Source organism: Marmota monax, unplaced genomic scaffold (genome assembly GCF_021218885.2).
Source record: "Marmota monax isolate L192 unplaced genomic scaffold, Marmota_monax_Labrador192_F-V1.1 WCK01_AAM20220418_F8-fsc00013, whole genome shotgun sequence".
Lineage (NCBI taxonomy): Eukaryota > Metazoa > Chordata > Mammalia > Rodentia > Sciuridae > Marmota > Marmota monax.
Genome location: NW_026692202.1, coordinates 6,337,066 through 6,350,533, shown reverse-complemented (window position 1 = coordinate 6,350,533; position 13,468 = coordinate 6,337,066).

Sequence of the window (13,468 nt, the reverse complement as noted above, 5' to 3'; positions counted from 1 at the left end):
ATAGACCTACATTGTAGTCCTGCCCTTTGCTAACCAAATGACCAGGGTAGCCAGTTTAAGGCTTGAGCAACATGGCTTCTGTCCCTAACTTCCACCACACCAGATAGCTTGCCAGAATAACTGCACATTCAGAACAGTACAGGGCTTTGTCAGGCAAAATAAGTCTGCAAAGACTGAAATGAGTTTTTACTCCAAATGTCTAAACATATATTAAAGAAATGAGACATGAAAAATTGAAGCACAATACCACCAAAACCACAAAACACTTCACAATAGTTGACTCAAAAGAAATATACAACTTAACAAAGAATTAAAAATAATCATTTTAAATAATTTCAGTGAACTTCAAGAAATTACTGGAAAACAATTTCTATTCAATGAAATCAAGACAATAATAAATGACCAAAATAGAATTTTAGGATAGATACTCAAATATTTAAAAAACAAAATGAAATGAAGCCTGAAGATGAAAGATATAATAGAATATCAATAGCAGAATAGAAAAGAAAAAAATTGGTCAACTCAAAGATAGATTTTTAAAAAAAATATCAGAGATAAAGAAATACCATTGAATAGCAAAAAAAGAAAGCTTATGTAACCTATTGGAAAGTATTAACAATAAATATTTAAGTTAGAGGAGTTTGTGAAGCAGAAGAGAGGAAAAAAAACAAGGCAGAATGATTATTTAAAGAAGTAAAAACAGAGATTTTTCCAAATATAGTTAAATATCCAGGTACAGATGGTCAAAGTCTTTGATCATATTTAATTCAAATAAGCTACCAATACATTACAAGAAAACTATAAAAAGACAAGCACAAAGGGAGAATTCTGAAAGCAAGAGAAAAGAAGCAAATAACATATAAGGGAGTATCAATAAGATTGGCAACAGAATTCTCATCAGAGACCTTACAGTCCAGGAGGGAGTAAATGATGAATTCAAAATGCTGAAAGAAAAAAAAATGTCCCAAGCAAGAATACAGTGCCCAATACAGCTGTTCTTAGAAATGGAAAGATAAAGACTTTCTTGGACAAGCAGAACAGAGGAAGTTCATAACCGTCAGAACTGTATCGCATGAAATACTGAAGACAGTTGTTCAAAAAAAAGTAAAAGAACATTGATGGGTAAAACAAAAATATGTAAAAGTAAAAATTCAGCAGTAAAAAGTATATCGTGAAATTCAGAATATTCTAGTACCATAATATTTCTCTGTAAATCACCTATATCTTTAGCTAGTTAGAAGAAAGTTAGAAGATAAAACCCTTAAAATAGCAAAAAATTAACCCCAATAATTTATTCATAGAACCATTAAAATATGTAAATCGTGACATCAATAATTTAAAATTTTAGAGGTGGTACTTAAGTAAAATTATAGAGTCATACATGTGATTGAAGCTAATTTGTTATGATCTTAAAAATAGCTGTTGTGTTCTGCAATCATAATGGTAACCACAAAGAAAAAAAATCTATAGTAGTTACACAAGTGGTAAAGAAACAGGAATGAAAGCACACCATTAGAGAAAAATCCCTTAATTACTAAAGAAGACAGGATGAAAGGATCAAAGGATATATAAAGCAACCAGTGTGTTTGTGTATGTGTGTGTGTGTGTGTCCATATACATACATACATATATATATATATATATATATATATATATATATATATATATATATACATCTACATCTTAAATGTAAATTAAGTTCTTCACAAACAAAGGCACAGTGTACCTGAATGAATAGTTAAAATAAAAATTATATGCTTCCTACAAGATGTTTGCTTTACTTTTTAAAAAAAATATCTTTATTTATTTATTTTTATGTGGTGCTGAGGATAGAACCCAGTGCTTCATATATGAGAGGCAGGCACACTACTACTCAGCTACAGTCCCAGCCTAGATTTTCTTTACTTGTAAGGACACATATAACCTCAGAATGAAGGGACATAATAAAATGTTGCCTGTCAATAGAAATCAAAAGAAAGCAGGAGTAGCTTACATTTATATCAGATAAAATGTACCTTACATAAAAAATTGTAAAACAAGACAAAGAGTTCATTATATAATTTTAAGTGGGTTAATTCATTAAAAGGATATAATAATTGTAAATATGTAGGCACCCAACATTACTGCACCTAAACATTCAAAGCAGATATTAATAGATATGAAAGATGATAGGCTGCGATGTAGTAATAGTGGGGGACTTTGATATACAAATTTTGATGATGGACAGATCACCCAAAGAGAAACACATAAAGAACAGTTGGATATAAAGTACACTTTAGAACAAAACAGCTCATTTAACAGCAGCAGAATATACATTCATTTCAATTGCCCCTAGAACATTCTGAAGTACAGATTACATGTTAGAACACAAAACAAGTATGAATCAATTTAAGAAAATTGAAATAGTATTGAGTATCTGTTCTGAGTAAAATGATATTGAAACTGGAGATTGATAAAAGAATAAGTCTCAGAAAATTCACATATATGTATAAATTAAATAACATGCACCAGAATAATGTATAAATAAATGAAAAATTTAAAGTTAAAGTTTAAAATATATTTAAACAATAAACTGGAGACACAATATTCTAAAAATTGAGATATAGTGCAAGCACTTTGTAAAGGATAATTACTAGTAATAAACGCTTACATAAAAAATAAGGGCCAGGTGTGGTGGCATGGTGGTGCATGCCTATATTTCCAGAAGCTCAGATAGTTGAAGCAGGAGGATAATGAGTTCAAAGTCACCATAATCATCTTAGTGAGACCCTATTTCAATTTTAAAAAGAAAAAAAAAAGAGCTGGGGATGTGACTTCGTAGTTAAGTGCCCCTAAGTTCAATCCCTGGTACAAAAATAGATAAATAAATAAATAAGGAAAATCCTAAATGACCTAATGTTATACTTAAAGGAACAAAACAAATAAAAACAAATCAAGTACAAAGTTAGAGAAAAAATAAGGAAGTGTTAAATATCAGAATACAAATCAATGAAATCAATGAAAAAAATAAAGTAAATGAAATTGAATTGAATTTGTAAAGATTAATAAAATTTTCAAACTTTAGCAAAACTTACAAAGAGGACACCAATAAGTAAAACATAAATGAAATAGGAGGCTTTACAACTTATATTACAGACATAAAAAAGAATCATATGACACTACTATGAACATTATATCCAAACAATTAGAAAACTAGAAGAAATTGATGAATACCCTGACATATATAACCTAACAGAATTGAGTTAATAATAAATAAAAATATGAGTGGGCAAATAATGAGTGAGGAAATTGATTCAGTCATAAATATTCTCCCGTCAAAGTCAACCAAAGATATGATGGCCATTGCTTAAGTCTACCAAACACTCTAGGAAGAATTAATTTTAATGATTTCGAACTCTTTCAAAACCCAAAGAAAAGGACATACTTCGAAACTCCTTTGGTGAAGCTAGCATTACCCTAAAGCCAAAGACAGACAATGACAAAACAAGAAAAAAAAATCAAAGCTTAACATCTCTCACAAACATAGAAGAAAAAATTCTCAACAAGATATTGGTAAAGCAAATTTAAGATCATATTAATGGAATCATTCTCCATGATCCAGTGGGGTTTTCCCCAGGGATGCAAGAAGGGTTCAACATGTGTAAATCAACAAATGTGAAACATCACATTAACAGAATGAATGATGAAACTGTACAATCTTTTCCTGATAAATACAGAAAAAAAAACCATTAAACAAAATTCAACATCATTTCTTTAGAACACTAGACACAGTTAAGTATAAAAGTATCTTCATACAATAAAAGCCATATGTGACAAACCCAAAGCAAGCATCAAATTTTAACTGTGGGTATTGCATATATTTTCTAAGATTGGTAACAAAATTATTATATCCATTCTCATCATTTCTATTTAATTACAAAAAGTCCAATCCAAGTAACCATTCAAAAGAAAAAAATAAAGGAGATTCACATCAATAAGGAAGGAAGAAGGCAAATTATCACTTGGCAGACAACATAATTTCTATAGACAAATCACAAATCTTTATAAATAAAACTGATAGAAATAATAAATGAACTCATTAAAAGTGTTAGGATGTAAAAATCACTAGCATTTCTTTACCCTGAAAATAAACTGTTAGGGTCTGTAAACAAGTCAGGATGGCACCTGGCATTTTGCCAGAGGGAGTGGTTTGTGAAGTAACGCCAGCGAGCCATTAAGTGTGGAGATTCCTTATTGGTTGACTGCTGTATCTAGTTTATGTTAATTAAGATAAGCTGTATGTAATGTATGTATACCCCTCCTGTCCTACAATAAACGGCTCCTACTCCTGCTGTATCAATGTACACAAGTTCTTCATCACCCCCCAGTTATTTTGCTGCAGCCGGACTGCTGCACTATCAGAAAAAATTCAAGAAAACAATAACACAACAGATACCAAAAAAATAATAATAGTAATAATCAACAGCGATAAAATTAACCAAGGTGGTGAAATATCTGTGCACTGAAAATTATAAAACATGTTAGAAAATAATTATAAGAAGATACAAAAAGGAAAAAACATTCTGTGGTCACACTTCAGAAGAATTAGTAATATTAAAAGATCTATACTCCCCAAATGCTCTACAGAGTGAATGCAATTTTTGCTAAAAGTCAAATAACATATTTTAGATAAACAGAAAATACAATCTTAACATGTATATGAAATATGAAAAGACCCCAAGTAGCCAAAACTGTCTTGAACAAAAAGAACAAAGCTGTAGGCATCATACTACCTGAGTTCAAAATGTACCTCAGTGGTATAGTAACCAAAAAACAGCATGGAATGGGTATAAAAACAGTTAAAGAGACAAATGGAACAGAAATCCCAGAAGTGAATTCAGTTATTAACTATCATTTGATTTTCAGTAAAAGTAATACAATCATAATTGGGAAAGAACAGTATCTTCAATAAATGATGTTGGGACAACTGGATAGCCATATGGAGAAGAATGAATTTAGGCCTTGTCTATCACCATATACCAAAAGAATTCACAATGGATTAGAATTCTAAATATATGTTCTGAAAGTACAAAACTACAAAAGGATAATATAGTTGAAATTCTTCATGATGTAGGTTTTGGCAATGACAATATTTGTAAGACCTGAAACTCTGAAACTACTAGAAGAAAACAAAGGGGAAACACTTTAGGACATTGGAGTGGGCAAGATACAGGCAAAGAAGCAAAAGTAAAAGTAGATAAATGAGATTACATCAAACTAAAAAGCTTCTGCACAAGAAAGAAAACAATCAACAGAGTAAAAAAGAAACCCTACATAATGGAAGAGAAAACCTGCAGAGTATATGTCTGATAAGGCATTAATGTACAAAATACATAAGAAAATCTAATAACTCAATTTCAGATGAACAAATTATTTACTTAAAAAGGAGCAAAGAATCTGAACAGATGTTCCTCCAAAGAAGAGATAAAAATGATAAAATGTTATGTGAAAAAAATGATCAAGGGGCTGGGGTTGTGGCTCAGTGGTAGTGCACTTGTCTGGCATTTGTGAGGCACTGGATTGGATCCTCAGCAACATATAAAAGTAAATAAATAAAGGTGTTATGTCCATCTACAACTAAAAAAAATTAAAAATGATCAATATCATAATCATAAAAATAACGAAAATTAAAACTACACCATTAGAATGACTGTTACAAAAATAAGATAAAGAACATGTTTTAGAGAGGAAATGGAGAAAAAAGAATTCTTACATGCTATTGGTAGGATTGTAATTTAGTATAGTCATATGAAAAACATTGTGAAGACTTCTTGTAAAATTAAAACTAAAGAGGCCATAGGATCATATAATCCCCATGGAATCTGTACATCTATCTGTCTATCTCTACCTACTTGTATCTCATGTATTTTGAAGAGATATGTGTGTTTCCATGTTTATTGCAGCATAATTCAAAATACTCAAGAATTGGATGAAACCAAATTATCCATCAATTGAAGAATAAATAAAGAAAATGTGGTACATATACAAAATGAGTTTGGCTTTTTTTTATTTTTACAGAAGTTTTATCATTTGTGATAATATAGATGAACAGGGAGGATATCTGTTATGTGGAGAAAGGCCTGTACAGCAAGACAAATATTCAAAATCTTATTTCCATGTGAAATCCAAAAATTTGAACTCAGAAGTAGAGTATGGAATGGATGTTCCCAAAGCCTAGGGTCAGGTTATGGTAAGATTAGTTAGATGTTGGTCAAAGAATACAAATGTCCAATTTTACAGGATAAATAATTTGAAGAAGTAAGGCTACTTTACAACACAGTTACTAGATAAAATGAACTGTACTGAAAATTGCTATCAGGAGGTTTTAAACATTGTCAAGAGGCATGTAAATTAATACACATGTTATTTATCTTGATTTATTCATCCCACAATGTATATGTTTCAGTGCAACATGTTAAACATAATTATTATAAAAAAAAAATTTTACATCAAATGAGTAAAATTTTAATAATGGATTATTGATATTAGATATATTCTAAGCTATTAATTTTAAATTGTACACATCAAAAGATATCACCAGAGTGTACAATCAAAGTCTAAATATAGTGGCTAAACAATTTTGTGTTCCAATAAGTGATTTTAAAGAGCATTAGCCAGGTCTAAGGGAAAAACTACAAGAATTCAATAGTATGTTTCTATTAATTTCCTCGTAATTTGAACTTTTGAAAAGCAATTATAATTGCTATAAATTAATAAATGTATTCATTTAAAAGAAAAAATATCTAATTCATTTTGTAATTTTATCTCACCAAAAATGATGAAATAATTTAACAGTTTTAATATGATCCTTCATAAAATTTAAAACATTGGCAATTATATCAAATCTTTAATATTAGATTTTACTTGTTATAAAACTGAAATTCTCAGCATTGGCCTAATTTTCTTTTAAAATGATTGAACATCAATAAACTCATCAAATAATTTAAAAATGAGATAACTATAAATAGCATAAGGGCATCATTCCATATATTAATTCATTAATTTTCATGGCCTGCTTTAATAATTATGAAAAATCATTAAAATAATGTTTCCTGTCCAAGTGTATTTTATAGAAAACATTATGATCACTATTTATGATCTACATTTATACCTCTCACAATTAACCTTGATTAGGTTATTTTATGACCATTAATACTCAATAAAAGCATAGATTATACCATTTTAAATTATCATTTTAATCATTGAACACCTAACATTATACCTAAATTGAGATTTTCTTTTTAAATTCAGTTTTGAAATCTTATTTGTAGACTTTTAAAACTTATAAGGCAATATATTGTTTTCTTTTCACTTACTTATATATGTTTATATTTTACTTTGACAGACAAAAGTACATGCACTTACTATTTTCATCAGCTTTGTGTCCCTGTTATCAAAAATACCTGATAAGAACAAGTCAGAAGAGGGAAACTTTATTTTGGCTCATGATTTCAGAGGTTCAGTCCATGGTTTGTCTGATTTCATAGCCTAAGGTGAGGCGGAACATCATGACAGAAAGATGTTGCAGAGGAGAGCAAAACAGGGCCTGGATATCAGGAAGCAGAGAGAAAACTCTGCCCACCAGGGACAAAATATAAACCCAAAGGTAGTGACCTATTCACTACCTGCCTACATTTACTGTCCACTTATTTCATATCAGTGGATTAATATAATATACTAATGAGGGTTCAGGTCTCATAATCTATTTCTTCTGAACATTCTTTCAGTGTCACATGTATGAGCTTTTGGAGAACACCTCATCTAAGCCTAAACACTGTGTATAACATGATATTTTGAAATACATATACAACTGAAGAATGGTTAAAGCTAACTAATTCACACATGTATTATCTCACATATTTATTATTTGTGGTAATAACACTTTACCTCCAATCTCAGCATTTTCCAATAATGCATTATTAATTATTAACTAATATTAACATGTTAGACAAATATTTCTTGAACTTATTCCTTCTATTTAACTGAAATTTCATATCCTTTGAACAACATCTTAAGTAAAGTCCTCAAACACTTCAGACCTGGTGTAACCACCATTCTACTATTTCTGTGAATTCAAATTTTTAAGATTCCACGTACAAGCAAGATTAGGTAGTATTTGTCTTTCTGTGCTGCATTCATTTTACTTAACATATTATCCTCCAGGATCATCCATATTGTTTCAAATGACACAAAGTCCTTCATTTGATGCAGAATAGTGCTACCTGTGCATATGTGCCACATTTTCTGTATTCACTCACCAACAAAGAACACTTAGATTGAGTGCACATATTGGCTATTTTGAACAATGCTGCAATGAAAACAAGATTGTAGATATGGCTTCAACATACCAATTTAATTTCCAGTAGTTTTATACCTAGTGGTATGATTGCTCTATCAATGGTAATTCTATTTTGAAATGTTGATGTACTTCCTTACTGTTGCTTATAATCACTATAATAAATTACATTTCTGTCAATATGTCCTCTCCAAAACTTTTGTTTTTTAATCCTTTCCAAAAATGATTTATTTTTTTTTAAAATACTCATTCTAACAGGTTGGTCATTTTCACGTGTTTGGAGAAAGTTTAGCCAGATTTTTGTTAAAATCAAATTCTTTGTTTTATTGTTCTTGGATTATTTGATTTCCTTATACATTTTATGTATTAACCCCACATTAGATGTATAGTTTGAAAACATTCTCTTCCATTCAATAGATTGTCTCTTTACTCTGTTGTTTCCTTTGTTGTACAAACCATTTTAGATTGGTGTAATCCTACTGGTCTATTTTTGTGTTTTTTACCTATGTTTTTGGGTTAATATCCAAAAGCCTCTATATATGTCTATATTTTAAATATTCTTTAATATAATATATTTACTAAGTTTTGGTTTCAATCCTTGTATTAGCTAGCTACATTTTCTCTGTTTTATAGACAGAGATGTTTAGCTATAAATGATATTATAAAATTCAGATAGTGAATACATAAGCAGAAACACAAAGCTGTTCTTTAGAAAAAAATACTAAAAATAAGAAAATATCTGAGAATAAGTTCTTGTATTTTATGCTAACTTGACACTGAATTTTGTTTATTATGTTTCTGTTTTGGTCAACATTGAAATAAAATACAAAGAATAATAACATGTTAGTACTAATTGTCAAATAGAAAAAATAAATATTAAATTTTGAAGCAGGATTTTAGGTCTATTGAAGAAATGTAAAGATGATTGGCTGCTTTAGAACAACCTTCCAAACTAATGAACCCAATCCTCTAATCTTTCAGAAGAGGAACCTAAGATCCTAAACTCTTCAATCTTTTATGAAAAATCAGTGATGGAATTAAAACTTGGATCTTCAGTTAAGTAATATTTGAAATAATATGAATGAAACCAATTCAATCATTTGTTTTTATGTTTACTTCATCAATATTCATTCACAATATTCCTTCTCTATATAAATTACTCTATTAGGGTACCAGAAGCAAAGAGGTGAGGAAATTGCAACGTTCCCATAAACTTGTAACATATTTTCCTCATGCAGATTTTGGCAGTTTATTAAAAACAAATGAGTTCAATGAATAATAATGAGCTACATGATTCAAATTACTATCAAAGATGCCCAGTCACATATTTGACTTGTCAGTATTATATAGGTTTTTATAAGTAAATATTATAATATTACATTAAATATTATAAAAGTAAAAAAGTACGTTAATTCATGATCAAATCTGATGAATGATACTTCATACTTGTATCATTTAGGTACTAATTGTAATGACCCAAAAGAAAACCCAGATGCATTCCATTTACCAAATTTTAAGTATGAGAAAAATGATGAATGTCTATAATGATGTTCTATTTCTGCCCAAATAAATTTGGAAGCTATGAATGTAGCTTCTTCTATGACAGTATATTGTATGTTTGGGCAAAATATTTCAAAGATTAATAGGTTGCCAGGGAAAGCTCACACTGATAAGAATCATCTGTAAAATTATATATCCCTATGGTTAACATCATTTCATACAAAAATATGAAGAACTGCAGAGGGTGCATATAATATTTTAAATGAATATGGAAAGTGTCAATATTTCATTTAAATTGTTCATGAAGAATGACGGTGGGAAGTTAAAATAGAACTCTCCACTCAAGTAATATTTTAAAGATTGTAAGCCAAGAGTAGCAATTTGAAATCACCAACTGACAATCTGGCAAGAGGAATCAAAGGAGATCTTACAAAAAGTATGACAACCTTGTAGATAGTTTAAATGAAAACCTATCAACATGTAGAAATGAAGGGAAGAGAATAACTTTCCTTGACTCTAATGGAGAGAGCCTGCTAGTGAATTTTGGAAGTTAAAAATGTTGAAATAAGCAGAAAACTGTTTAAAAGTGTTATAGGACCTTGACCCAGATTCCAGGAACTTGAGAGATATGTCCAGACATTCAAATATCTATTAAGAGTATGAAATATAGGAATAATACTAACTTCATTCACTCCAACTTTATAGCAGGAGAAACAAGTTTTCTAAATATTGTTTGACTCATCCTTATAATCACTTTCTGTGAGTAAGTAATCTATGGATTTGGAGGCAGTGACAATAAAAGCATAATAGGTATTGAACTAGTTCAACATTCTCTATATTCATGAGTTATAAAAAAAAGAATGAGATAACCCATAGTCAAAAAGACAATCTTCTAACTTAATTATCTTCCACAACATTCTCATAGATATATTTTATTCTCTTCAATTTATCTATAAAGTGATTACTGCACAGTGTTTATCTAGAACCAGTTATAAAACAATATAGAACATTTTTAAAAATGATACACATTCAAATTTGTACTTTTACTGAAACTGTATGCTAAGGAAACATTTTTATGTTATGTATACATAGGAGTCTCAATAATTAATTAAATTCATATTTAAAATAATATTAACACATTGTTTTATGGGCTGTATGAAAAACAAAATCCATATTTTTGTACCAATAGCTAGAGCTTATTTCCAAAATGCAGTGGGTTGTATACACATATGTATCCATATGTTTTACAAAGACAAACATGAAATGATTTATCAATTGATAGAGAGTCATATACATGAAGAGAGGAATACATTCAAGTTGTCACATATCTTTTTCACGGAATTATAGACTATAGCCACACACAAATGAAGGGGGAAATGTTTTAGAATTGAAGAGATAGTCTGAAAATTGAAGAAATAAGTTAGTACATGTGTTGAAAGATTCTACAGTACGCCAAACAAGTTATGTGATGAAAAAACTATGAATTTTAGTTCAGGTTATCAAACAGCGTCTTACAATATACTATGATAACCCCACTAACTAAAAATACACCTTTTAAAATGATATAGAACTTTCAATAGACTGATTGGATTTTCTGTGGATGTAGAAAAATGTAAATTGTTTCACTTATAGCACCAACAATGATAACAACAACAAAGAGCAACACAAAAATCAAATTCACAAATTCATAGCTTTGAAGCTACCAACAAGCTCAAGGCCTGAGGGTGTAGCTTTATGGATTTTGCCAAGCGTGAGTGAGCATTTGCCCACCATTTCTGAGACTCTGGGTTTGATCCCTAGTACCTCAAAAACAAAAAGTAAATAAAAAAGAAACAAATTTTTTAAAAAGCTGAAGTATCAGGACAACCAATTAGTCATCGATGTATGGAGAGGTAGATGACATGACAGTAACGTTTGTTCACTTATTATAGATAAAGCCAAGGACAGGTAGGAAGAACTCAGAAATCTGATAGAGATCCATAGGTCTTCTCTTTGTGTTGCACTTCTACTGGAATGTCTGTGGAGACAGCAGAGCACTCACACAGGTTCCTACTCCATGATATCTTACTATCTTACTAGGAAACAATAGGATAATCTTCTAGGAAAATTGTAGGAGTCATTTTTCTTAGTAGGTGGGTGGAAGAGGAACTCTTCTATAAGCAGAATGTTGTATATATTTACTGAATCTTTCTATTTTATGTCAATTTTCGGGTTGTTATATGTAATTGTGTATAATAAAGGCAAATTAAGATTTATTCTCTTCATGTGCCCTTTCCACTTAACCTTCCCTCCATAGTTATGTTTACATTCAATGTGCTTCTCTCTTTTTTTTCTTACATTTTCTTTTCTTTATCCTTCTCTTCCTCCTTTTCTTCTCCTTCTCCTTTTTCATCTTTTCTTGTCATGTATGTTTATGTAGTCAGCAATTGTTCAGTTCTTGTTATACACTGCACCTAAAATGGTAATATCCCAAAGAGAAATGGGAAATAAGTGAACATTGTTGAAGAGGATTGGGAGAACCAGGTTATTTTTCTATGAAGAAAGAATCCAGTGCCTATCTAGATGCCTTTTTTTTTATCTCTAGAAAGCACTACCATTATGATGTTAACAAAAAAAAAAAAAAACAAAAAACAAAAAAAACAAACTCTTGTTTTTCTATTAAAACATTCCCATATTTTTTATAGACTACGTAGTAGAATGAAATGGATTCTAATGCACTATGTTTTGTGTTTCATATTTTTTTCTCAATTTAAAAAATATATCTCTGAACAGCACTGACATGATCCTCCAATGAGTTATCTTTTAAGTGTATTCCTCTTACATTTTGTATCTAATTGTTTTCATGAAATAATTCCAGATTCATCTTTTCTACCCCCCCCCCACTTACAAACAGCTCTCATTCACATATCTTGTACTGTTAACAATACATGAAATATAGGACATGTGTTTTGCATCTGATTTATGAAAATAAATTCAATAAGCAACAAAGACAATTAAGTTGGCATTTGGTTTATGAACTATCAAACCTCAGTTTTCCCATGTCATCAGAAACTTGATCTTTTGAGTATATTTCAGTAGCTTGTGACTTACAAACCTGTTGAGCCTTCCATTCTGACTATTTTTAAGTTATGAAATGATTTTTCAGTCAAGGCATGATCCCCAGGTTTGGTCCACAATTTCTCTTTGGCCCTACTTGATGATGCCTATTTCAAATAATTGCTCCCTCCAATATTTCTTGTAAAACAAAAATTACATTGTGTGTGCGGAGATAAAATAAATTCCTTTAACTGACAGCTAACATCTCTTCCTTCCCTGAGTTTTAGGGGTTTCTACTCTGTCTGACTTCCTGTTGTCAGAGTGTCTTCTCAGAGTGGACCTTTGAAGTGTGAACAGAGACAGCCTCCCTCCCTGAAGGCATTCCAAAACACATGGCTGTAGGGTTTCTCTTCACTCAAGCATTACAAATTAAAGCACACTTTTTGATTTTGTCAAATCCCCTTATACTCATTATCACATTGTCACAGTGTTGGATAAACTGATTTTCTTAAATTACAAACTTTGATCATCTTAACAACATGAGTATTATTAGAAATTCAGAAAAAATGTTATAATTTTTACCATATTCTATTTCTA